Genomic DNA, 26591 nt, shown 5'->3' on the forward strand with positions numbered 1-26591 from the left:
GAGGGTCATTGTCATTAGTTGAATCAGAACAGCAACAAGAGAGAGAGAGAAACCACTGAGATTTTTTCACAAACAAGTTTTCCGAATGTAGAGAGATTAAGAAGGCAAGAAAGAACAAGAGACGAAGGTGGCTACCAATATTCATTTTATCAAGAGACAGGTATCCCCACTACAAATACTCGTAGTCCCATCTCAGTTCATTATGAAGCATTTGGAGCTGGGATTTCCTACACCTGTGTGGCGTGCACTTATTAGATGAAGCATCTCTTCTGTAATTAACGGAAGAACAGCCTTGCTCCTTCCCCTTACATAGAAACCTAGGAAAGGCATATATGCCCCAAGGGCAAAGCACGCATCTGTGATATGTAAATAGGGCAATCTTTACAAACGCAAATACAGCCCACCAAGGAATGCATGATGGGGCTTGTGTAGTTGTCTCAGATTGTTTGTAAGCAGCAACAAAATTAACTCCTGAACAACCATAGTTTATAAGGGTTGTATCCTTTCCTAGATGTGTTCTGTTCTCTTGTGTACAGTGGTACCTCAGGTTACGAACGCTTTGGGTTACGAACTCCACAAACCCGGAAGTAGGTCCTGGGTTGCAAACTTTGTCCCGGAATATGAACACAATTCCTCTTCCAGGGCCGCGGGAGGCCTATGTAGGGAATGCGCGCCTCAGGTTAAGAACGCTTCTGGTTAAGAACGGACTTCTGGAACGAATTAAGTTTGTAACCCAAGGTACCACTGTAGTAATCAATTCCCGTTGATTTAAACTTTCTAGCCAAGCCAAACACACTTAATGACAGGTGGCCAGCAGATAAGGCATGGGTAGGCAAACTAAGCCCTGGGGGCCAGATCCAGCCCAATCAACTCCTAAATCCAGCCCACGGACGGTCTGGGAATCAGCGTGTTTTTACAGGAGTTGAATGTGTCCTTTTATTTAAAATGCATCTCTGGGTTATTTGTGGGGCATAGGAACTCATTCATTCACCCCCCCCCCAAAAAATATAGTCTGGCCTCCCACAACGTCTGAGGGACAGTGGATTGGCCCCCTGCTGAAAAAGTTTGCTGACCCCTGAGATAAGGCGATAGTTCCCTTTCCACATGATTTGACTCTTCTGGTATTATGTGCAGAATAAAGGAGATGCTGAATGGTTGTGGGGTCTATGGGGTTTTAGGGGAGAGGTAGTACTTCTGGTGGGGGACACGTCATGCTCCTTATGTGGTAGTTTGTCCACCTTTGGTCCCCACCCTGCACTCAGTTCTCACCTATGGCTCCTAGAAGCTTTCAGCATGTGACAATGACCACACCCCAGGAACAGCTTTGCCTGGCCAGTTAAGCCAGGTGATGGTGGCCGATGGGTATCAAACCCTCGTGAGTTAGGGACATCCCCTGCATGTGAAGACAGGCTCTGATGGATTGAGTGGACAAGAACAATAGTGGGTCTAATGGTCAAGAAGGAAGTTTCTGCATGTGCTGTAGAAGGAATCATGGAACTGTGGAATTGGAAAGGACCCTGACGATCATCTAGTCCAGTGTTTCCCAACCTTGGGCCTCCAGCTGTTTTTGAACTACAATTCCCATCATCCCTGACCACTGGTCTTGCTAGCTAGGGATGATGGGAGTTGTAGGCCAAAAACATCTGGAGGCACAAGGTTGGGAAACACTGATCTAGTCCAACTGCCTGCAATGCAGGAATATGCAGCTGTCCCATATGGGGACTGAACCTGAAACACTGGCATTATCAGCACCATGCTCTATCCATCTGAGCTATTTCAGAGGAAGAGAATGCTACAGCCAGTGATGAGAATGCACAGATAGATACCAGAATTGGCAGAGAAACTAAGAGGACTACAAATACTGCAGCACATGCCTTGTATTTATCTACTGAATACAGGATCATGTATTCCTAGTAAAGATTCATAAAATGACTGCTCAGAGGTTTCTGGATCCAAATATTTATGTTCTATCAGTAAAGAATCAGTTAAGAATTAGAAAATATTTGAACACAGGTTCTTCAAGTCTTCAGATTCAATATATACAAAACTCATGTGTTATATATAGAGCTGTGGTTCTTTTAGCACATACCAAGGGTCATGGGTCATTTGTTCAGGACGTTTTGAGTAACTAGGCTTCTGAAATTAAGATTATAGCTCTTGAACATAACTGTCTCCAATTTAAAAGGCCCACAGATGTTCAGCAACTGGAGCAAATGACCTTCAATTACTTGGGCATATATATTTTTCGGCAAATGAAAGTTGGAGGATTCAGAGACAAAATACCTGGCACAAAGCATCTATTTCTTCCAAGCTATAATTCACTATAATTCAGTATTCTAAAAATAAGGGTGGGAAACTAACCAAACATTTCCTGCGTGTCTTTGAAGCCTGAACATGGTAGACAGGAGGGAGAGAACACAAGAACCTGACAAGAGCATCAGGTTTCTAAAATCACTTCATTTTACACTGACCATTGTTACAGCTGCAATAATGAGACCAGGATCACACCCATGCACATGGCTTACCCAAAAGAAGCCTTGGAACTGTAGTTTGTTAAGGGTAGTGGGAGTATTAGCTCTGTGAGAGCTAAAACAAAGTTTGCATAAAGTTATGTGCCTTAAATGTGTGATTTGAATATGGCATAGAAAGAACCTCTCACTCTTGGAGAGCACAAGCTTACAAGATCCTGAATATGTACAACTCTGAGAGAACTGCCTACTAAACCTAGGTTACTGAAAGATGAGGTCATTTTGGAATTCATATCGATAGACATTGAATAGCAAGAGAATACAAGGAGTCAAGACCCCAAATTCCACTCTTTATTTAATTTTTCTTATTTGTGATAGAGTTGGAAGGAATCTTTTCCTGCTGGTAGACCTTCATTTTGTAAGGGTCACTTAAAAAAAAAAAGAATCATGATCAGTTGCTACCAGTCAAAATGAACCTCCTGAAAAACCCTAGGTTGTATTGCTGCTTGGGGGTATTTCTATGCCTTGCAGAAAATAGCCTTTCCCTCCAGCCCAGCTCTGGGGATGAGGGGAAATAAAAGGAACTTCCTCCTCCTTTACATATTGTGCAATGTGAAACCATGGTGAAAGAAGCTCAGTCTCAGTATCACTGGCCAAAATGGCTGAATTGCCTGCAGATTTCAAACTTATCTATTTGCTTATGACACCAACAAGCATGTGATTTTGTTATGTTTTATTTTTGCAGTGGGCATGGCCAAGAATCACTCACAGATCTTGAGCAATTAGTTCACAGCCTCTAGAGATGATATAACATAATTGGCATACTAGTTTTTTGTGCATTATTGATGCACTGAATGACCCTTGTGGACCACTTTAATTGTCTACAATATATTGTAAGGTAATACTTTTTGCTGTATAATACATATACAAAATATATGAAGTGTATTATCTATCTAAAGAGTTTATAATCAAAAACCAGATTATTTTGATGTGATGGGCAAAATGTATTGGGTTATTTTTGAAGATAATGCTATAGCCAGTGGCAAGCATGTACAGATAGATAACAGAATCAGCAGAGAAATCCAAAGGAAGACAAAAACTGCAGCACATGCCTTACATTTATCTACTTTATCCAAACTTTTCCAGAAGGCTTTGTCTAAAGCAATTTAGGATGTGAGCTGCCTGTAGGATAAACAAGATAATTTTCCCAGTTTCTTTTCACTTATATTGGCAGTTAAAAATAAATAAATCTTTAATTCACTATAAATGAACCCAGCAGCTACGTGGAGGGCACACAGAAAATACAGAAAGTGTGTCAGACATATGTGTGGTGTATTGACAATAATAGCTAAATGCAGGTAATGTGATTTACCTAGAGAGAAGCAGTTTAAATGCACAAATAATTCATTACCCCCTAGAATAAAAAAGGAAGAGGATAGGAAAGCAAAAACAAAAGACCCAGCTGATTATGGTGATGATTTCTCAGCAAGAATCAATTAAAAATATAGGGATGGGACCTTGGAAACAGCATGAGTGATAATGAGAGCAGAGCCTAATGCTACCCAGCTGCACATTCCCATTACACGCTATGGGCAAATGGACTAAACTCTTCTGATCCTAATTGGCTGAGACCAGCTCAGGGCAGTTTTGTCTCTCTAATGCTTATGTGCTGTAGAACAAAAGGCCAGACCAAGATGTATTTTTTAGCTCTGAGTTATTAATATAGACCTGGCTGTAAGCTACATAACACATCAATTCAAAATGCAAGAACTCCAAGTGTGGGCAAGCATACTAATAACCAAACACATGCGGATGACGAAATGGGGAGAGCTGGACACCCTGTTCAAAATACGTCCATGAACACAGTTTGGCCTATTAATTTACTGCTACTGTATTTCACGCCTTCTCTTGGGAACTCAGAGCAGCAGTCACAGTCGTTTCCCATTTCTACTCGAAGCAGCTCTGTGAGGTAAGGTTATTTGAAGATGTCATGAGTGACTAACCTAAGGTCAGCCTTTCTTTATGATTGAGCAGGGATCTGAACCCACCTAAGTTAACTGATACAACACACCAACCATATCTACAGGAATAACATAAGAAAACACTTGCCAGATCGGGCCAAAGGCCCATAATAGAGGGCAACTCTGCTCCCTCCTCCAGCTCATGTTGTTTTGATGTGACCACTTCCCTTGGCTGGTTCTGTTACATCACCCTACATCACTCTCCCCTTTGCTTGTGTCTGATGGTTCTGATACAATCTCTCCCAATAATAAGGAGGGTTGCAAGCACTACAGAGGCACTCATCTCCAGGAAGTGACCACACAAAAATGTTTGGAGGCAGGTACAGGCTGCTGATCAGCCACGCCCATCATACATGAAATGGTTTTCAGGAAGCACAAAAAAACAGTTTTTCTAACTGAACATCACAGGTGAAATGTGTTTTAATGCACCATGAAATCTCCAAAATTGGGCATTCAAGCGGAGGAATAAAGATGAGACAGGCGTGTGGAGGTTTATGATTGATTTTTATTTAAAAACCCCTATGGGAACATTATATCAGAACCCACCCAAAATCTAGAATGGGTTGTGAACTGGGTCAAAAGATACAGCTAACTACAACGCACTTTGCAGATATAGGTCAGAGCATTTGCTAAGGCCTCAGGCTTTTAATTTTCCTAACTGCTGGATTTCTGCCTGGAGTGCAGAATATCTTGCATCCCTTTAAACTGAAGGAAATTTTGTTTGTTTACTTTCTCCTGAACAGAAAGTACTTAAAAGACAGAAATGAGCAAATGCAAAGGCCACCTGTTTCTTCAGCTTCTGGTGAAAATATGAATGTAAGCCAGTTGTAATCACAACCCTATTAGAGATATGAAAACACTGCTGACTAAGGTTTCCACAAATAATATTAAAATGTGAAACAAAATCTTCCATCTTTGTAGTTCAAACAAACAATTAAACTAATTAATGTAATAAATAGTTTAACTGGGGCTTTTGGGTTGCTTTATAAACTAACAGGGGTCACATAGTGGAGCAGAATAATTCCACTTAGTATGGATATACAAATTATTATTACAAGGCCATAAAAGAAATTTCTGTAAAGAATTACGTCTCCAACAAATGATGTTTTTTACAAATATAACCCAGGCAGGCATGATTTTCACTGAATAGAGTCATAAGCTTTAATCTGGAAGGCCCCAAAATAATAAAAACTATTCTGTTTTCAAATTTGGAATAAAAGTAACATAATATGGAAAAGGAGAGGATGGATGAATAAAGAGTGATGGATGCCCAATTCAGAATGTAGTTGTCAGAGCATGCCCACCAATGAGGCGGGGATAAAGAACCCACTTCAGATGGTGGAAGCCCGAGAGGCAGCGCCCCACCCTCCCCATGAACTCTCCTCACTCACAGCTGAAAACGAGCTGTCCCAACAAGAAACAATGCTTTGTGGAACACCCCAACTCTTGCCAAGTTTGGTGAGAGGAGGGCATTCCAGCCGCAGTGGAAGTGGTGGGGGCGAAGGGGTCAAGGAGACACACATTCCCATTTTGCCTCAGGGATGGCCCACCCCTGGTAGTTGTTTTGAACTACAGAGTAACATGTAGGGCCATGTTGGCCATGTTACTCTGGGCCACCCCTGGTAGTTATTTTGAATCAGAGTAACATGTTACTCTGGCTACTGGTCATGGCTACTGGTCCCATCACCTCCTGGCAAATAGAAAGGGAAGAAATTGAGGCAGTGAGCGATTTTATTTTCTTGGGCTCCATGATCACTGCAGATGGTGAGAGCAGCCACGAAATTAAAAAACGCCTGCTTCTTGGGAGAAAAGCAATGACAAACCTAGACATCATCTTTAAAAGTAGAGACATCACCTCGCCAACAAAGGTCCGTATAGTAAAAGCTATGATTTTCCCAGTAGTGATGTATGGAAGTGAGAGCTGGACCATAAAGAAGGCTGATTGCCAAAGAATTGATGCTTTTGAATTATGGTGCTGGAGGAGACTCTTGAGACCCCATGGACTGCAAGAAGATCAAACCTATCCATTCTTAAGGAAATCAGCCCTGAGTCCTCACTGGAAGGACAGATTCTGAAGCTGAGGCTCCATGACTCTGGCCACCTCATGAGAAGAGAAGACTCCCTGGAAAAGACCCTGATGTTGGGAAAGATGGAGGGCACAAGGAGAAGGGGACGACAGAGGATGATATGGTTGGATAGTGTTCTTGAAGCTACCAGCATGAGTTTGACCAAACTGCAGGAGGCAGTGGAAGACAGAAGTGCCTGGCGTACTCTGGTCCATGGCGTCACAAAGAGTCGGACACGACTAAACGACTAAACAACAACAACAACATCATGTAGGGCATTTAAATTAAGAAGGATTTAAAACCAGCCCTGTTTCATATCAGTAATGACCCTGGGCCCATTTTCTTTCAGCTATGCTCCCAACCACCCTTCCCAAAACATACCGAGGCAAGGGGAACCACAGGGAGGGTACAATACATAGGAAATGTTGAACCTCAAACCTGAAGAACACACGAAGAGCCCTGCTGGATTAGGCCAATGGCCCATCTAATCCAGCATCCTACTCTCGCCAGATGCCTATGGGAAACACACAAACAGGACACACATGCAACAGCACTCTCCTCACTTGTGTTCCCCAACAACTAGTATTCAGAGGCCTAACAACTCCTAACTACTGAAGAACTACTGGGGAAAGTGCAATAGCCGTTGCTGGCCTCAGCCCCCATGAATTTGTTCAAACCCCTTCTAGAGCCATCCAGCTCAGTGACCATCACTGCGTCCCTCCTCATAGGGGAGTTGCTCCAGCCACTTGTTCAGAAAAAGGAAACCAAAATGAACCTTTTCCAACTTTAATACAACATCATTTTTTTAGTTGTGGCAACCAGAACTGTACACAGTATTCCAAGTGCGGTGGCGCAACATATTTGTATAGCAGCATTATGATATAGAAAGTTTCATGTTCAATGCCTTTCTTAACAGTCTCTATAATGGAATTCTCCTTTTTCACACACTGGGTAGCCATCCGCTATGACTGCCAAGATCTTGTTCCTTTCCAGTCGCTCCCAGTATAGTACCCATAAGCATAAATGTAAATAAGAATGTCTTGCCCCAATGTGTGCCACATAGCCGGGACAGTGTTGCAATCCTACTACCATACGGGAATGATCAGAACATCAGGAAATAATTGCAATATGTTAAGTGGCCTGGACTTAGCTCTGCACAAGAGAGAACAAGAGGAAACAAGAGCAACTGGCTTGTGTTTAACCCACCCACACTTCTATAATGTGCAAAGTGAGTATTGCACATCTCTCCTGAAGTGAAATACATAAGCAGTAATTAATGCTTTCTCTCTTTCCAATCCTCTATCCACCCAGAAACATTTGGAGTAATATATTGCCATGAGTTTGCTTTTTTGTGTTTGTGGCAAATTGCTGAATATATGGGAATATTTATGTGTAACATATTTTTGGCCGAAAGACCAACATTTTCCTCAGCTGCTCAATTCCTTTTAAGTATTATTATTATTAATTTACATTGAACATGACAAGCTCCTCAATACTTGAAAAGATTCAGAAAATGGTTGCAAAGAAACAGTATATTGCAGAAAATGGTTGCAAAGAAACAGTATATTGCTGCTTTTAATACATTGATTTCTTCTGCTGACACACAGGAATGTTTGACAGTAGCAAATCTTGTCAAAACATTGCCTGTAACAGAACTCCTACACAAGCAGTGTTTACAAGACACCAGTAACAGTTTCATCTGAGACTGGCAGATTAACTGCTACTGAAGAATTTCTCTAATTTTGCCAATAGCCTTTCATTTTGAGCTGAAGTCACTCCAGAGTATTAACATACTACAAGGGCCTCTTTTACCTATTTGTCTCACCCTTTCTCACCCCCAAGCAGCTACATTTACAGTGGTACCTTGGTTCTCGAACGCCTTGGTCCTCAACGACAAAAGCCCGAAAGTAAGTGTTCCGGTTTTCAAATGTTTTTTGGAAGCTGAAAGTCCGATGTGGCTGTCGGCTATTGTTTCCGGGACACCTGCACCAATCAGAAGCAGCGCCTTGGTTTTCAAACATTTCCAAAGTCAAACAGACTTCTGGAATGGATTAAGTTTGGTGCTTTTGTTTTTGCTATTTTGCTTTTTTGTTTTTGAGGGTTTTTCGGTTAATTTGTTTTTGTGACTGTGTGGAACCCAGTTCAGCTACTGATTGCAGAAATGGATAAAAGTCTCCCATCCAAAGAATGACTATCATCAGTACAGGTAAAAAATTTATTTTATTTTTATCATCTACAATACTGTCTTATTTATTTTGTAGTACAGTACATTGATTATTGCTGTTATTTTATGGGTCAATGGTCTCATTAGATAGTAAAACTCATGTTAAATTGCCATTTTAGGGGTTGTTTTTAAAAGTCTGGAACGTATTAATCTGTTTTGCATTACTTTCTATAGGAAAGCACACCTTCGTTTTGGAACCGACTTCTGGAATGGATTAAGTTTGAGAACCAAGGTACCACTGTACAAAATATCTCCCTATAGCAATTTGGAGGACAATGACTGAACCCCATGAGTACTTTTCCAATGGCATCTCAATTTCTAGGAAAGACAGAGAGGGAATTTCTGCAACATGGGAGCATCCTGGGATTGCGTGAACACAGAAGCTGCAGCATGAGACCACTCTGTTCCACATGGAATTCCTGTATACAGCCAAGGAAAACTACCTGAGGCCCAAATAGGTTGCTGTTTCCCTGAATCTCACTAAAGATGCATGTTTACAGGAGAAGCAAGCACTATTCCTTCCACCAACCCTATTCCTTTAACTGAAGAGATTCTTGCCAAGATTTTTTTTTTAAAAAATGTTCATAGTAAAAGGCACCCACTCCTTCAAGTCTTAATAGTGCCCACTAATTAAAACAAAAAGCAGCTGGGGCCATGGGATTAATAGAAATGGCTTTCTCTGTTCAAAGTATTGCCTGCTGACAGATCACCTCACTCTTGCTCTACTCCTGAACCTAAAAAAAAAAAAAAAAAAATGCTGCTTGCTTATCTTACAGTGTGGGGTTGCCATGGAAACCGCATCCCCCTGTGAGATGCTCTGTCATAACATTTCAGAACTGTACAGCTTAAAGACACAGTATCCTCTACTCTGAAGTCTTGGAGCCTGCCTCAAGTCCGTGAAGACATGTAGCAGTCAGAAAAAAGGAGGGGGATATTTTGAAACCATCTATTCCGCAGAAGGCTGTTGTTGCCTTCCTTGGGGGGTACTAATCCACTTCCACAAAATGCTCAAACTGATGGACTCGGAAGGAGAAAAGTGGACAAATATACCCAAATACCACATTATAACGTAACATTTCATATCCTCTTTCATGAAAAGTGTTAGTTTCTAGGCACTAAGAGAACAAACAGGAAGAAGCAATATGTAGCCATAATTAATCATAATGGAATGGGTTTCCAATAGCCTGCTTCTTAATTAGAAGTAGGACTTCCAGGTTTTAAATCACCAAGGATCCAGACTGATGTTCTAAAGGCTTTTTGACTGACAGAATCCATCAGTTATTAATTAAAAATATGAGGCAATTAGTCTCAAGTCTTTTTCAGCAAAATATTGCCACAGCTGTGCAGCGTTTGGAAAAGAAAAACAAATCAAAGTACAACTCACCTCACATGTTGCAGGAAATTATTAGCAGCACCTGCCACGTAATAATGGCCCTAATTCTCGGAAACATATAATTCTCAATGTCTGTATACCAGGAAAACATAGCAGCCCAGAACTACCTGATAAAAATGGAGAATACTGCAGTTTCATATTTGTTTCCCCATAAAGCCTTCACAGGGATACATGGGGAGCACCTTTTGTCCACATTCATTCACTGAAATGTGTTTTATCTCGAATGAAGTTGCATTATTTGAGCAGAATGACCTGCCTCTACTGTACCCAAAAATGGGATGAGGACGCAGCTACTTCTTTTTAAATATATTTCAATTCAGTTATTGAAAACATATGCCTCAGCTCTATGCAGGCTGTCTCCACCACCACTGCTTTCCGAAAAGGGTTCCTGTGCCAGATGTTTGTCCTGCTGCTATCTAGTGGCAGACCTTTATGTTTGCCCAGCTCTGCAGACTTATGTCCAGGTTAGGGCATGCCCTTATTTTGGAAAGGCTTTGCTAAGGCCTGTTCTACATCTAGTCATCTTGATATTCTCCTATATGGGGGGGCCACCAGGGGGCGCATTGGAAGATGGCCGACAATAACATCTCTCCGACCCACATGACGTAATTAAGAGGCTGATATGGGAGTATGCAGCCTCCCTTCGTTGCCCCAAGGGTATGGGGAACGCTGCCTTGCCTGCTGTGTCCATAATTCACCCCAGGATTCGAAAGAATGGGGTGAGGGCACTAGGCACAAAGCCCTCAGGTGGATCCGGCTCTCCTGGACGCTGTCTCTGGTTTGCATCAGCTTGATATATATATAATTGGAAATGAAGCAAATGCACACATTTCAAGTGAAGAACGGGAGTGAAGACTGCTAACTGAAGTGACCTCTGTGAAACGAGACCAACGGGTTGGACTTAATGGAATACAACATGAAGAAAATACACCAGGTTCAGTATGCCGGAGCGGGACTGGATGGGGGGGGGGAACCTTTTTTTCTTCTATGTGATTAATCAATAACCCCTCCTCAAAAAGAGCCGTGACATAACCAACCTAAGCAGGATGATTAAAAACTGTGTGGAAATGATTTACTACCAAAAGTTTGGCTTGTGAGATCGAGAAAAAGAACAAGGGCTTTTGATGGCGCAGCAACAAAAAGGGAATTGCCATTTTGACAGGTCCTGTCGAAAGATTCATGATCGGGAGGAGGAAGCTTTGTTTTCATATTGGATTCCTGGTAGAACCTCCTCGAGGACTGAGAAAGAGGGGCAGACCTGTGAAAAGCTAATGAGTAGATAGCAAGAAAGTTTTTCTTTATGGAAGTGATGGAAAACGGCTGCTGTCTGAAATTTGACTCTTGGAGGAACGGAAAAATCCACACAGGAATACAAATTTGTTTGAACCCGCTTATGGAGACTATCAGAGGCCACAAAGACAAAGAGAAAGGAAAAATATATGAAAACAACTAGAAGAGATGTGGAAAACAGCAAGAAAGGAGTGGACAGAATTGTGAACATTATTTGGACAGATTTGTGGACTTTTAAAGCAGCAGCAAGAAGAGGAATGGATCCCTTTCGGAACTTGAAATATGGGTACCCCCAACAAAAATTTAAAATTAGGCTTTGTAATGCGGTATTTTTGTGATTTGATTTGATTGGTCTGTTAATAATTTTTTTAAAAAAAAGACATTTCCTATATGTAGTACCGCACAGCAACCACAATGAAGTAAAAACAAGCTACTTACTTATTCAAACAGCCACCTGTACAGTCACACAACCAGTTCTCTTGCTTAGCTCTTAACAACACCTCCACCACCATTTCTATGCCACTTAATAAATAAAAATCTCTAAGCAGTGTACAGAAAGCTAAGGCAACAGCAGACAACTTAAACAACAAATGCAAAATAAACACTAACATATACAAGTAACACACTAATACAAATGAATAATGAATATAGTAAAGTAAATGTAGGTAAGTCTTTCTGTCTCGACCTCCTGGCTCTGATCCAGGAGACTCCACCCTTCCTGAGTCACAACATTCAAAGAAACAGCTCACCCACAAAATGCTGCAACAAAGAATGTTTCTGGAAACTGCTGACATAACCATGGTCTCTCACTGTATGCTTGCTTTTTATGGGCAGGCAAAAAGGTGGCTGGAGCTTCCTCAGGCTGCCCACAGCTGTGTCCCATCCAGCTGCACTCTCCACGCACCCAGTTCCAGGTTTGGTCCATTTCCCAGGCCCAAGGATACAAAAAGGACACACACATCCCACTCACAGTCCTTTCTCTAGCCTCTAACTGCTGCTACTCCTCATCCAGCTGCTTTATATATGCCGCCATGTGCATTAGGAACTGAACAGGAAGCCAAGCAGAGAATTAAAGCAAAATTGAGGTGGAGGTTAACCACCATTCTCTAATTTATGTTATGTTACCTTCCCTCCTAAACTACAAAAGACATGTATATAAATATTTCTGAGGACTCGTCTCTTTCTCCTCACACCCTCCTCAAATTTCTAGTCCTAACTGTCCTCTACTCTGAAAGCTCAAATGACACCAGGATACTGGTGTTTTTGATCCCGTGCAAGCCTCATAGGACCTCCCCACCCCCACCAAGCAATTGGCTAATAATTAGCTACTATACTCTGCAATACAACCAAACACCTTGAAAGAGATACAGAAAAATGAAACATTTCAGATGATGCGGGGTTAGGAACAGCAGGCAAACCCAGAATTTTAAGAGGCAACCACACGCCACTGACTTCAAATAAATTTAATCCCCATGGTTCCAAATTCCTACATCTCGGAACAACAAATAATCTTTAAATATCCAGGGTATACTGAGTCTCCCAGAGATAAGTAATCATTACTCAGGCAACTCAGTGAGTAGTTAGATCAGAGGAATTTCAAGTTGAAGCTTACTGAAGTGTCACAATAGGATCTGCTTAGTGTCACATGAAATGGTGTGAACGGAGCTTTACAGCTTTCCAGCTAACATACATTCTCCTAGTACTGGAATTTAAGAGAAAAGAAATGAGTTTGTAAGCAGAAGCAGAAATTATAAGGATTGGCCAGCAGTTTGTATATTCAACCGTCCCAATGTCCAAATCTAAGTTATTGGCATTCTCTGTTTGTATTAAAGATAATTCCTCTGGGCATATTTGGCTTTCAGCATGGAAAGGAGATCTTATAGTTTGTTTTTCACTTCTGAACTTTTCTACCCACAGGCTGAATTATATTTGTATCTCTACATGTAAAAAGAGCGGTGTGCATTTTTCCTCATTTGGTTTCCCAAACAGCAAGCGATTTGGCATGGCCTATGGATTTAACAATAAACTGTGACTGAAAAATTGCTGGTGAATCTGTTACTTCTGCAAAAGGAGCCAATGCTTTTCATACACAGCTGAATTTGAATGAAAGAAACAAATATGCAAGACCATTGACCTTGTTTCCAATTTATAATTTCCATTGTCAGTGAAAAGCTGTACTAAAAAGCTTGAAAAACTAGAAATGGTTTGTTTCAACAGTTAGCTTCAAGTTTATGCTAGCTATTTCAATGACATAAAAGTGATTGTGAAAAAGTGTTCTTGGGGAGGAAATCAAGATGGTGCGGTGACTAGAGTATTTGGGTACAAAAAGTCCAGAATAAAGAATATGGCCTTGTATACCTTTCTCACCCTCACAATACCTAGACCTTCTTGAAAAGGGGGTTACGCATGAATACAGGGATGGGGGAACAGGAGCCAGCCAGCAGGATCCCACTTCTCATGGGCTATTATAACAGGTGGACAGGGCTACCTACTTGACAATAACCTGATGCCATTATTCTCCAACTATAATTTGCCATTACTGTATGCAATGTTGTATGTCATGAAACAGCTTGCTAAACACCCCCAAAGGGTAAACACTCATAAACCTGTTCCAGGTCTGGCCACACTGAGCCACTTGAAGTAGATGCCAGATTGCAAAATGTAATTGAACACTCACCTGCCTACCCACCATCTCCAACCTACTAAAACTGAGAGGCACAGGGAGCTGCCATCTTAAATCCTCAAAACGAAATGCCCTGTATTTTTGGAGCTCTAAGCAGGGAGTACCCAGCTACGCAGTCTCCACTGGGTAAGCTGATAATCAGGGGGAGAGTGCAAGTAACAGAATGGCTTTGTCAGCACCAGGTGAAGGCAGTTAACTATCCACCAAAACACCACTGATATCTGCCAAAACCAGATAAACAACCTGTAGAGCAGGGGGAGCAATGGCTGCATCATTGAATATAATAATAATAACAACAGCAGCAGCAGCAGCAGCAACAATAATAATAATTTGTACCCCGCACATCTGGCTGGGTTTCGCCAGCCACTCTAGGTGGCTTCCAACAGGGATTGAAAATACATTAAGATGTCACACATTAAAAACTTCCCGAACCTTCAGATGTCTTCTAAATGTCAGGTAGTTGTTTATCTCTTTGACATCTGATGGGAGGGCGTTCCACAGGGCAGGCGCTGCTACCGAGAAGGCTCTCTGCCAGGTTCCCTGTAGCTTTGCTTCTCGCAATGAGGGAACCACCAGAAGGCCATCGGGGCTGGACCTCAGTGTCCGGGCAGAACGATGTGGGTGGAGACGGTCCTTCAGGTATACTGGGCCGAGGCTGTTTAGGGCTTTAAAGGTCAACACCAACACTTTGAATTGTGCTCGGAAATGTACTGAGAGCCAATGTAGGTCTTTCAAGACCGGTATTATGTGGTCTCGGCGGCCACCCCCAATCACTAGTCTAGCTGCCGCATTCTGTATTAGTTGTAGTTTCTGGGTCACCCTAAAGGTAGCCCCACATAGAGCGCACAAACAGCAGTCTGATTGCAGGGGTTCCACCTACCTAAGGTGGCAGCAGGTTTTAGGATACTACAATCAGTTCAATCACATTCCAATGACACATGCCTTCCCACACTATTTGCTTAAACCTAGCTAGGAGCCTCTTCTATAAACCTGGGCTCATCTTGTCTCTCCCACTTTTCCTTTCTTCTACCACCCCCCTTTGTCTCCCTGGATGAAACGACCAGGCCTCTTAAATGCACATTTCCCCCTTCCTCTCATTCTTTCATTTGCAGGCTTTACAACTGTTGCATTTCCCTTCTGGATAAGAAGCAGACCTTGCAAATAAATCTTAGACACAGCGCCTCTGCGAATTATTATTTAGCGAGACTGATGGCTTCTGCTGCCACTGCAACTTGCTCATTCATCCTCTTCACTAAACAGAATGGTTCACAGCAAGATGGAAAAAAAAACATTTGATGATCTCTAAATCTCTCACTGCTGTGCCCAAGGGGGTGGGGGGCAGGAAGGTTTCTGGAGCCAGGAGAAACAGAGAGACACACTCTCAGATCATTCCTGACAGACGAATGTCTCACTAATGTCACATTTCTCCTCAAATACATGGAGGGACTCCCTAGTGACATTTTAGACCTGAGAAGTCTCTGATAACCCTTCTGTTCACTCACTAATAGAGTATGGTAAATCTTTGTACAGAAGCTGGCAGAAGCAATGAAAGTATCTCCAGCCACTTGCAGACTACTAAACTTCTGCTCAGTTTTCTCACAATTGTGCTGTTAGAGCTGTGCCACTGAGAAATTTCAATGCAGCTTCAAATAATGTAGCAGACTGAATGCCCATGTGTATTCCTCTCTGTCTCTTTTATAACCACTCTGGTACTGAGTGTTAAAAGGTTACATGAATCAGAACCTATTTCTTATAACTGTACAGGAAGAAATCAAAGATATGGGGAGCTTCATATTCCATATTTTTCCTGCACTGGATCATTTGTGAAGCCCTGCACATGCGTTTATTTTACTAAGAGTGTGTGAAGACATATTTTCATTTTTTTAAGAGAAGCCAGAAAGAAAGAAAACCCCATGGAATGCCGTACCTGTAAGGTATCATGATTTAAATCAACCCCCTCCCCCAAATAACGGGTGAATTCTATGCTTCCATAACTTTTAAACCAGAGTACCCTAACCAAACCCTTCTAACTTTATATTTCAAGTGTTTTGGACATGACTTTTCAATGTTAGAAGTCAGGTTCATAAGGATTTGGAGGTCCTGACTCCTCTGACAGCTGAATTATCAACAAGACTGTAACCTTTCTGAGAGCTGCAACACATGAACAGCAGCCTCAGATGATGACCAGATTACCAGTGGAGACAGCCCTCTCAAATGCCTGCCTATTTAAAAATTGATGCTGTATACAAAACTAGCATGCAAGGAAGAAAGCTAGAGTAGAAACTTTTTCTACTTCTGCAAAAACTTTAAAAAATATATATAGTATGGATGAACAGTCAAACATCTGATTCCCCCAATGCTATCTGAAGTGGTACAAACAAGCAACAAATAGTTCACGTGATATACTATATTGGCCCAAATATAAGCCACACCCAAATATAAGCTGCACCTTTAAAATGGGGGGGGGGGAGAGAGAAAGAAAAAATACCCAATATAATGTTGGCTATTTGCAGTTTAGCAGCGCTGCAGAGAGCTTGCTGGGGAGACCATGCATTAAAAAGGGACTCAAAAATAACTTAAACAAGGTTTTAATTACAAAAACAAAAACTCCTTATACACTAAATACATCAACAACAAACCAGACCCAACCACCAACCCATCCCCCAGGGTAATGGGAGAGCTAGGTGCTGCTCCTTATATACTATACCCAATTGCTAACACAACTTGATTAACACAACTCAGCAGCACCTACTACGTTTCACAGCTGTAAGACTGAGTCTCATTGTTTGCCTTGGCCCTGGCCCTTAAAAGACATACACAACTTGTGAAGCAATAATGAACCTTCACATTTTAAAGTGACCATTCAACATTTAAGCCACTCCATTCCTTGTTGCTCCTGGCTGCATACTGAGCGGGGGGGGGGGGGGGAGCTGCGCTGCATGGCCGATAGCCTTTTTCCTTCCTCGGTCTCCCCTTTTCCGGCCTTGGGGGAGAGGACGGGGGACTACACGTGGGGCAGGCACGGCTTCCCCGCACTCCTGGCTGCATACTAGAAGGTCATTAATATAAGCTGCACTTTAACTTTTCATGGTTGGAATTTGGGGGGAAAGTGAGGCTTATATTCAGGTCAATACAGTAGCTGATTGTGCAGGTTTTCTACTCATTCTCTAGAACGCTCTCAAATTAAAAGCCGAGTGAAATAAGACAGAATTGGGGAAAATGAAGATCCTAACACTTGCTTTCTTAAGTGTGCCACTTGACTATTTTGCTGACCCCTCCCCCCAAAAATAAATAAATTCAAGAGCAGATATGTAGGAACTGGTGAAATTTAGAAGCCCTAGTCCAGGCAACCATGCTTCTGCTGTAGGTTTGAGGAACGGATGAGATTTATTCATATTTCAATCCTGGACTTACTTAGCTGAAAGTTATCTCCATTGGACTCATTGAGATTTACTTCTGAATACACAGACAATAGACTCTAGTACTATCCCCTCTGTAGTAGAGAGGTTAAATGGAAAATTAATAGATAATTTTTGTAAAGCTCCATACAAAGAAAGGACTGCTAGGCACTTTAAGGAAAGGTTTACGTAATTTGCAAGCCATTAATTTCAAATTAATGGCTATGGAAAAAATAGCTGATTTTATACTATAAAATAAAAATGCCTTTAGTAACTCAGCCTGTAGTTATTTAGCAAACCACATTAATACCTAGTCTGCACCGCAGGAAAGAGAGGCAGTCACCTTGGGAAGAATTTCGAATCGCTACAACAGCAGAAGCAAAAAATGCAATTAGAAAGACTTCATTTTTAAATAGCTATTGTTAATAAAGGAGAGAGCCAGACCTTTGATACAAAAGTTGGATGAGAGAAAGAGTGAGTGCTACACTTTCAGATTGATATATAATAATGTTATTTTAATATACACACATTTATAATTAAAATGTGGAAGAACATTAAGGGCTAACAACTGCCAAAAATACCTTTTTATAAATGCAGCCATAAGACAACTGACTTCTGATATAGGAGGTGGAAAGTGCATTATAACAGCAACAGCTGGAAATGTTTAAATATTTCAATGGACTACTGCAGAAAGAGTGCAGAGTGGAAAATTCATCACCCTAGTATCAATTTATTATTATTATTATTATTATTTAAATTTATATGCTGCACTTCATCTGATGATCACTGGGCACTTTACAGAATAAAAATATAAAAAATTGATGACCTCTGAAAGTGAAGAGAGAAAACACATAAATAACAGCAAAACAAATAAAGAAACAAAACAAAACCCAACAATCTCCTCTCACAAATACATTTAAAAGCTCATAGATTGTTTAATCAGCCAAAGGCCTGGTTATAGAGGTGCCTAAAGATATGTGAAAGATGAGCCTCCTTGGAGAGAGCATTCCACAAATGGGGAGCAACTGGAAAAGAAGGCCTGCTCTCATGTTGACACCATCCAGACCTCTCATGGACAGGAAACCCGAAGAAAAGCCTCAGATGCTGACTGCATTTCAGAAAACAGGTAACACTACTTTAAAAAGATGGCATTATACACCTAAACCTATGTTCTTTGGAAACTTTTTCAGTATTACCTTGTTATATTTTACTTTTTGAAATTGGAATAAGTCTGGGTACACTTTTTTTTCCCTCTCTCTCTAAAAGGGGCTCCACAAAATCTAAGGCAAGCCATCCAATAGCTTTTAACTGGAGAGCATGGGGATTCTGCACACATAGATCTATTACTCTTCTCTAGGAGGACTTTGGAAGTTATAGGGCTCTGATGGCTTTGATTTCTAGGTGTCTCGCATATCCATTTTCCTGGATGATGTTACTAAAATTACACCCTTATTTGTATTTCTGGGAAACAATGCCTTTGTTGACATCATAGGAAGGATCTTTGATTGCTATGTCCATTTAACTTTTGGTGTACCATGGGTCAGAGTTAATAAAAGAAAAATATTCTACAGATCCAAAGGTGTCTGGCTATGTGTCTGTTAGTTTAAGTAGGAGCAGAAGCTCCAGCTTGTCAGAAATACAAATACCTTGCATCCCTAAAATCAGGCCTAACTACAACAGCAACCTTTGACTATGACAAGTGCAAAAGAATCATTAAAAGCAAATGTAACATCTAGCCCTTGCCAATCAGGAAGGCCAGAAGACAGAGGTGCATTTTATTCTTGCAGCAGTCTGACTGTCTAGTGAATTAATAATTATCATGAGCTTTACATCATATCTTATTGAAGAATCCTATTAAAATACATTAACAAAGCAAGCACAACTTTTTAAAAAACAAAAAAGCCTGCTATTACTATTCTGCTTCACTTGTTTGAACAAACAGCAGTTATTTATTTGGCCAGAAACTTTTTAATATATGGGGCTTTATTTATTTATTGAGAGGAAGGATTCTAGAGCCCCTTTGGATTAGTCGTTCAGCAGAATCCCTTGCATTTTGAATTTAGGTTCATTAGCACCAGACTTATATGGCTAGAGTAAACATTTATTCAGATGAAGCCTAAACAGCTTAGCAAGAGCAGGAGCCAGGGTGCTCCCTCTTATTTATTTACAAGCTTATTCCATTGCAAATCATGATTGCTTTCAACCCCTGAACCAAGCTGGTTGCAAAGTTTGGTGGGCTCCAAGCTGTATAACTTGCCTGCATAACTGTAACACTGACAAGACAGATAACACTCCCCTCACACCTGTTTTTAAATACAATTAATCATTTTTTAAGGGACTGTAGTTTGATGAGGGTGCTGCAGTCTCAGAGATCCCGAGCATCCCCCCTCCTCACGGAACTAGAATTATCAGGGGTTTCCAGGGCAGGGGAATGAAACGAGAAAAGGGATGCCTTTCAGAAATACTGAGAGCAAAACTAGTCATGGCATTTTTCATTGCACGGCTCGAACAAACGGCTGGCTGCAGCAATTGAGCTGGGTTGGGACCATAGACTTGGGGAGGACAAAGGTTCAATGCTTAGCTCAGAGCATGGTTCCAGTCGGCATCAGTCTTCAACCCACCCCTTCCACACTTGCTTTTCACAGGAGGAAGAAACCTTCAATTGAATCTTTTCCTACCACTGCAAATAGCAAGCTGTGTTTGGGGAATGATCAGAACTGAGGCAGTCAGAAAGGATCCAAGCTTCCTGTCGCCCCCCCCCCCCCATGCCCCAGTCCTATTTCATATTTTATTTTTCATTTTCACATTTTACAGTTGAATCACAAATCTAAATTTACACATCCAATTAAGGTATCCAATCATCAACCCCCACCCCCTTTCTGCAGCTACTTATGTTATATCTTTCCCCACTGCATATCCAGTTCTTATCTATTTACTATTTACTACTCGTCCTTCATGTTCTATTTAGGTTATTCTCACTGTTTACAATAATTCTTCAGATAGTCAATAAATTTTGCTCATTCTATATTAAAACATCTCTCTTCTTGATTTCTTAGTCTTCCTGTGACAAAAAAAAGTTTGGTCCTCAAGAGTTGAAAAAGTATGCAACAATTCAGGAGGAGACAATTATTCACATAGTCTGAGGAACGGGACACCTAGTCTATTTACAACCCTTCTCTTATGTTTATAAAGTCCTGTGCAGGAGGAAGGCAGTATTTTTATTTTATCAACAGGGCAGTGAAGCTGAGGAGAAGGAGCTTGTCCTAGATCAGACACTCTTCTCCGAGTAAGGCACTGAACTTACGTCTGCATATCCAAGCCAACCATGTACAGTGGTACCTCAGGTTACATATGCTTCATGTTACATATGCTTCAGGTTACATACGCTTTAGGTTACAGACTCCGCTAACCCAGAAATAGTGCTTCAGGTTAAGAACTTTGCTTCAGGATGAGAACAGAAATCGTGCTCCGGCGGCACTGCAGCAGCGGGAGGCCCCATTAGCTAAAGTGGTGCTTCAGGTTAAGAACAGTTTCATGTTAAGAACGGACCTCCAGAATTAAGTACTTAACTCGAGGTATCACTGTACTCAGGAACACTGATATTTATCTTCATAAATCTAATCTTTCCAAAGAATGATAAACTAACTGCACTTAGTTTAGGCCTGTTCAGCTCTGTTCACTTGTTTCTGGGTCATTGCAGGAGCAGTTTCTCTGATAACTAATAAAAGCCCTCTGCGAGCAATTGCAGGAAAGCCATTCAGGCAGCATTAGTGAACAAAAACAGCCTAGGTCATGGGTTCCCAAACTTCAGTCTGTAATTCAGGTGGTCTGTGGATTTGTGATTGAAGACAGGAAATGGTACATCCATAGCTTTAAATATTCATATTGATTTTTAATTAACTTTTATTGTTCCTTTAATTTTTTATATTGTGTTTTGTTGTATCTGAATTTGAATTCAACGTGCAATAAAATACAATATGTAAGAAATAAAAGCAGCAATAAAAATACAATTAAAGATCATACAGCATCTAGCACAGCACATTACAACTGCTATGAAAGGCAGGGGAAAATCATTAAGTGGTCTGCCAAAACCATCAGCAGTTTTCAAGTGGTTGCAGAGGGATGGGGGGAGTTTAGGAACCACTGCCCTAGATGTACGCAGGAGAAAGCATTTACGTTTCAGGTTTTTTTGTCTAAAAGGTCTTTATCAGGAGATAAAATAATGTTAGAGAACCCACAATTCTTAAACAACTAATTTAACTAAAACCTTTGCAGGAACTCCCAACTCAGAAATAAGTGACAGGAGCCTTTTGCCTGATGTCTAACATAAATTTGGAATGCGGGGCGGGGAGAAATCCTGCATCCTGCATTCTACTCCTCTACCCTTAGATCACTGCCTCAGTGTCATAATATAAATCGGTCCCTGCTACTGAAATGCTTATATGCAAAGCAAACTTAGGCACTGTCAAACAAGGTGTTTTCTGAAGTAATTTGATGGGTGAAAAAGCTCCTTCCTTCAACTTTACTTTAAACAGATGTAGTATTCCTGTGAAGCCCCTGATTGTGGCGTCTTTGAAGTCTGCAAGAATTGTCAATCATGCTACATTTCCTAGTTAAAGTATCTCCAGGGGGTCGGAGTAAAAAGCAACCACTGAGATGCTTATCTCATCCTGGTTATGTCATTTTTTAATTAAAGTAGCAACTAGAAACAAATATCCTCAGGCATTTTATCACATATACATTTATTATGGTATAAATATTGGTACTTACGTACCAGTTAGATGTAAATTATACAGAGTCTTCCTTCCCCCGAACTGTGTTCAGTATACAGTCATACCTCGGGTTGAATACACTTCGAGTTGAGCGCGTTCGAGTTGCGCTCCGCGCAACCCGGAAGTAACGGAGTGTGTTACCTCTGGGTTTCGCCACTTGCGCATGCACAGACACTCAAAATGACATCACGCGCATGCGCAGAAGTGGCCAAAAGCGGCGCACGTGTGTGCAGACATGCTGTCGCTTGTTACGTTTGCTTCTAGATGTGAACGGGGCTCTGGAATGGATCCCGATCGTATCTAGAGGTACCACTGTATGTGAAAGTTTAGTCATCTACAATGGCCAACTACAAAGAACAACCAAGGGTACTGGCTTCACATTACATAGGAGCCAATGCTTATAGTTTATTACTCTCCAAAGTATGAGAGGAAGTCTTGGGTTTGTTCTTGGCTTCCTCTCGACTATTTGGAGTGAAACAAACCCTAAGTGCTGCGTTCCACATAATGCTAGCTTGGGACAGGGATGAGTGGGGTGGGTGCAATTTAAGCAGCATGCACCAGCACACAGAGCTCATTCATGGCAAGCCACAGTTTGCCTTACTGTGAGGTGGAAACATGAGGAAACAGCCTTATACCATCTAACCCTAACTCAGAATTGTGTAGACACATTGGCAGTGACTCCCCAAGGTTTTAGACAGGGGACGCTCCTAGCCCGTCTTGGAGATGCTGGGAATGGAACCTCGGAACTTCTGCATGCAAAGCAAGTCCTCTGCTAATGGGCTGCAACCCTTGTCCAACAACAGCACCACACAAGCACAACCAAGGAAGGTGGAAGCAGAGAGAGAGAAACCTCTACAAACAGTTCAGAACTTTGGAAAGAACAAGCTGTTCTTCCACCAGCAGCTCACTGGGCAGGGAAGGAGAGGTAGAAGCTGAGGGTATAGATAAGAGGGGAGAGACTTCATCAGGGAAGGCCTTCTTTCACCTGCCTTGCCCCGCCCTCTAGTCCCTACTTCTCAATTTGTATTGTATTATTTTATGCACTATGGCTTGCCATCTGTTTTATTTATTGTAGTTTAGAAATAACTTATTGTAATTGTTAAGAGGGGAATTCTGTTAAATTCTTATATGCTGATATTATTATTCTATACTATCCTAATGATTGTTGAATGTTACTTTATTTGATGTAGGCTGTTTATTTTAAAGCTATGTTTTATTATCACATTTTTGTATTGCATTAGATTGTTATAAGGTGTACATTCTTTGTTTCTTTACCTTGTAAACCACCTTGTATTATAAGATAGAAAGGCGGTATACAAATTAAAAGTGACGATGATAAGAGGTTCCAAACTTTAGGAAAGGACTGTTGAACCAAAGGGAATATGTGTTTTAGAAAAATGACTAAGAACCACCTGCTTTATGAAGATCTGATTATTCAACAAAAATTAACTGTATGATATCTGATTTGTTGCAGGAAAACCATACTTCCCCTTTACCCTGCTCCACTGAAATCATATCCAGAAAGGCAACTAAGAAGTTAACAAGTTTCCTCTCATTCTCCTGTCTCTGGTCCTTTTCCCTGAGCAAAAGAACAATGAAATCTCCACACTCTGTGATAATGATAACACTTCCTGTGGTGTCAGCTATGGCTTGCTACAAACAGGATTATGATTGCAACTTAAGCAAAATGTGTCATTACATTGCTGTGGGAAGCAGAAGGGTTTTTATCAAGAGAGAAAAAAGTTTTCCACAAACTAAGCACATGGGTTCACTGACTGCATCTTTTATATTGAAGGTTCTGCTTCAAATCGCACACTTGTTTGTCAGGTGTAATTAGTAAGAAAATAAACCTAAATACATAGAAACATGAGAAAAACATATTTCTAGCTCCCAAATCTAATGTTCACAGAACATAATCCTAAAATTGTCTATGATTGGCCTTTGACCAAACCTGGGAAAGATGTTGGTCTTAAATTCCTATCAGCCTCAGCCAAACAGGCCAATCAGCCAGTCATTTGTTATTGTTTCAGCCATGGGTCACAACAAAAAACAAAATGTGGAATAGCAATTACAGTTTAAAAAGAATATTCACAATAGCAATAATGTCTTACTTATTCATCATGCTACTGAGATGGCAGGAGATTAGGTGAAACTTTCGAAGCTACCAAGGCAAATCCTTTGCACTACGGCTGAGTCACACTGTTGCAAGGAGCCAGCAGAAAATCAATTTTTCTTCAGTTCAGACCAACTGGAGTTTTTACCTCAAGAGGTGAATTTGAGAATTTTGTAAGCAGTATAAGTAATAAGGTACAGCTTGTGCAGAATCACTGCCACGAGGGCAGAGTCTGAAGTGATAAGGCATTTTCCTTACAAAAAGTAAGAAAAAGTCCTGCAGTTGGCACCTGTTGCATCTTTGGATGAATTAAGGCATTTCTAAGAGCAGGATTAGTAATAAGCTTCAAATTCAAATTTATATTTAATCATTGTGGGTGGAGAGCAAAAACAGATCATTAGGTTATTTCTGTTTTTCTAACAAGAAGGCATATATTCAGCATTGTTCTAACCCTTAGATGTTATAGTCAGCATGTTCAGCCATGAAAAAGTAGTAACCAAAAATAAGTAGTCACTTGCTAACTATTTGCTTGTTTAAGCACAATGAAATTATGAAGTAAATAGGCTTATTGCACAGGTGTAAGAAACAAAGTAGAAACTTATTGGGTGGGGGAGTTTCTTTATGATAATAATTGTATTGTGATTGACTATCCTGTGCAGAACATATTGCAGACGTGTGTGTGTGTGTGTGTGTGTGTGTGTGTGTGTGGCCTGTGCTTCCTTGCACCCCACCTGAATACTCAATAAACTGCTTTTTCTCCTCTGCAATTGTTCTTCTTCTCTGAGACTCCAGCCACTAAGGGAAAATTCCCCCTACATCACTGCATACTAAGTGGCTATCTTATTACTTGTGATGGCACATAAAAACAGACATTACGAACCCAAGTACTGAAAATCTGTTTGCTTGCAAGAGGGTTCAAAGAGCAAGGAAACTCCAGAGAAAAGCCATAATGCTGAGCTTCATGAACTACACTTTGGAGCCAATTTGAACCTTTTGACAACTTGACTCCAATTTGCTCCAAGAAACACAGTTTAGCTAATCGAGTAGTTGAATGTAAAAGCCCTCCCTGCTGCTGCCACTAAGACTCTGCAAAGCAACTGAGCCTCCAATGCATCCACAGCCGCTCAAGGCAGCCGCAGGTGGAGGGAAGCAGATCAGGCCATCTCCAGGTCAACACTAGCTGTGAGATCAGCTCAGAATCCAGCAGATCCCCGGCTGGCCCACTGGTGGCATCCCCTCTGTTGGAATGACCCATGTTATGACTTTCCACCGATTCCACTGACAGGGATACCATCAGCAGGCCATCCATCTCCATACATGTCCTGCAGGAGAGCTGGGCCGGCAGACACAATTGGAGGGGTGTCCCTGCTCAATCCAAACCACACACAGCCTGATGTAAGGAGGAGAGGGGCAGATGCTGGATTGCAGCCTAAGCCAGTAACTGAAAGTTCTGCTAATGATAATAGATTTGCCAGATATTTTATCAGTTTCTGGTCACTAGAAATAAATAATAATAAATAATAATAATAAATTTTATTTATATCCTGCCCTCCCCAGCCGAAGCCGGGCTCAGGGCGGCTAACAACAATAAAACAGTACAAAAGTACAGCACAAACAACACTCTAAAATCATTCATTATAAAACTGATTCAATGGAAAACATCTATGGTATGTCAAGAATTATCCTCAATTTATTTTGAAAATACTCCACAATTCTCTGCTCCACAATACAATGTTGTATCTGTTTTGCCTACAGCCTATTAGCAGCAACAAAAATCAACAAATGCTGTGTCTGCTGTGTCACATAGTTATTAACCAATTGTTCCAATAGAAAGCAGTAGTGGAATCTTTACGTGTTTTGCTTGTAATCCGTTTTTTCCCTCATTCAACATAGTATTATAGTTTGAGTCTAAAACTTGTCCCCAAAAATGTTTTCTTTCCCGAAAGGTTTTCATTATAATAATTTATTACTGGATCAATAGGGAAGCTGAATTCTAATTTGTTTGGTATTGATTAGGTGACACTTTCTGGGGGAAAATGTGCACTACTTACATTGCATTGACTTGTTCACATCCTAATCCATCCCGTGAAATTAACATAAAATCCAGCTATGAATTATACGCACTGAACATGCCTGATCAATTTCCAAATAGGAAATGTATGT

At 41.0% G+C, this 26591-nt stretch overlaps 1 protein-coding gene across 5 annotated transcripts in view; it reads right to left on the minus strand.

Annotated features, from left to right (window-relative positions):
• Positions 1–26591, minus strand: part of TSPAN18 (tetraspanin 18) — a 146946-nt gene that overhangs the window by 88540 nt on the left and 31815 nt on the right. The window lies entirely within an intron of this gene.

Source organism: Podarcis melisellensis (genome assembly GCF_964234715.1).
Source record: "Podarcis melisellensis genome assembly, chromosome: 1".
Lineage (NCBI taxonomy): Eukaryota > Metazoa > Chordata > Lepidosauria > Squamata > Lacertidae > Podarcis > Podarcis melisellensis.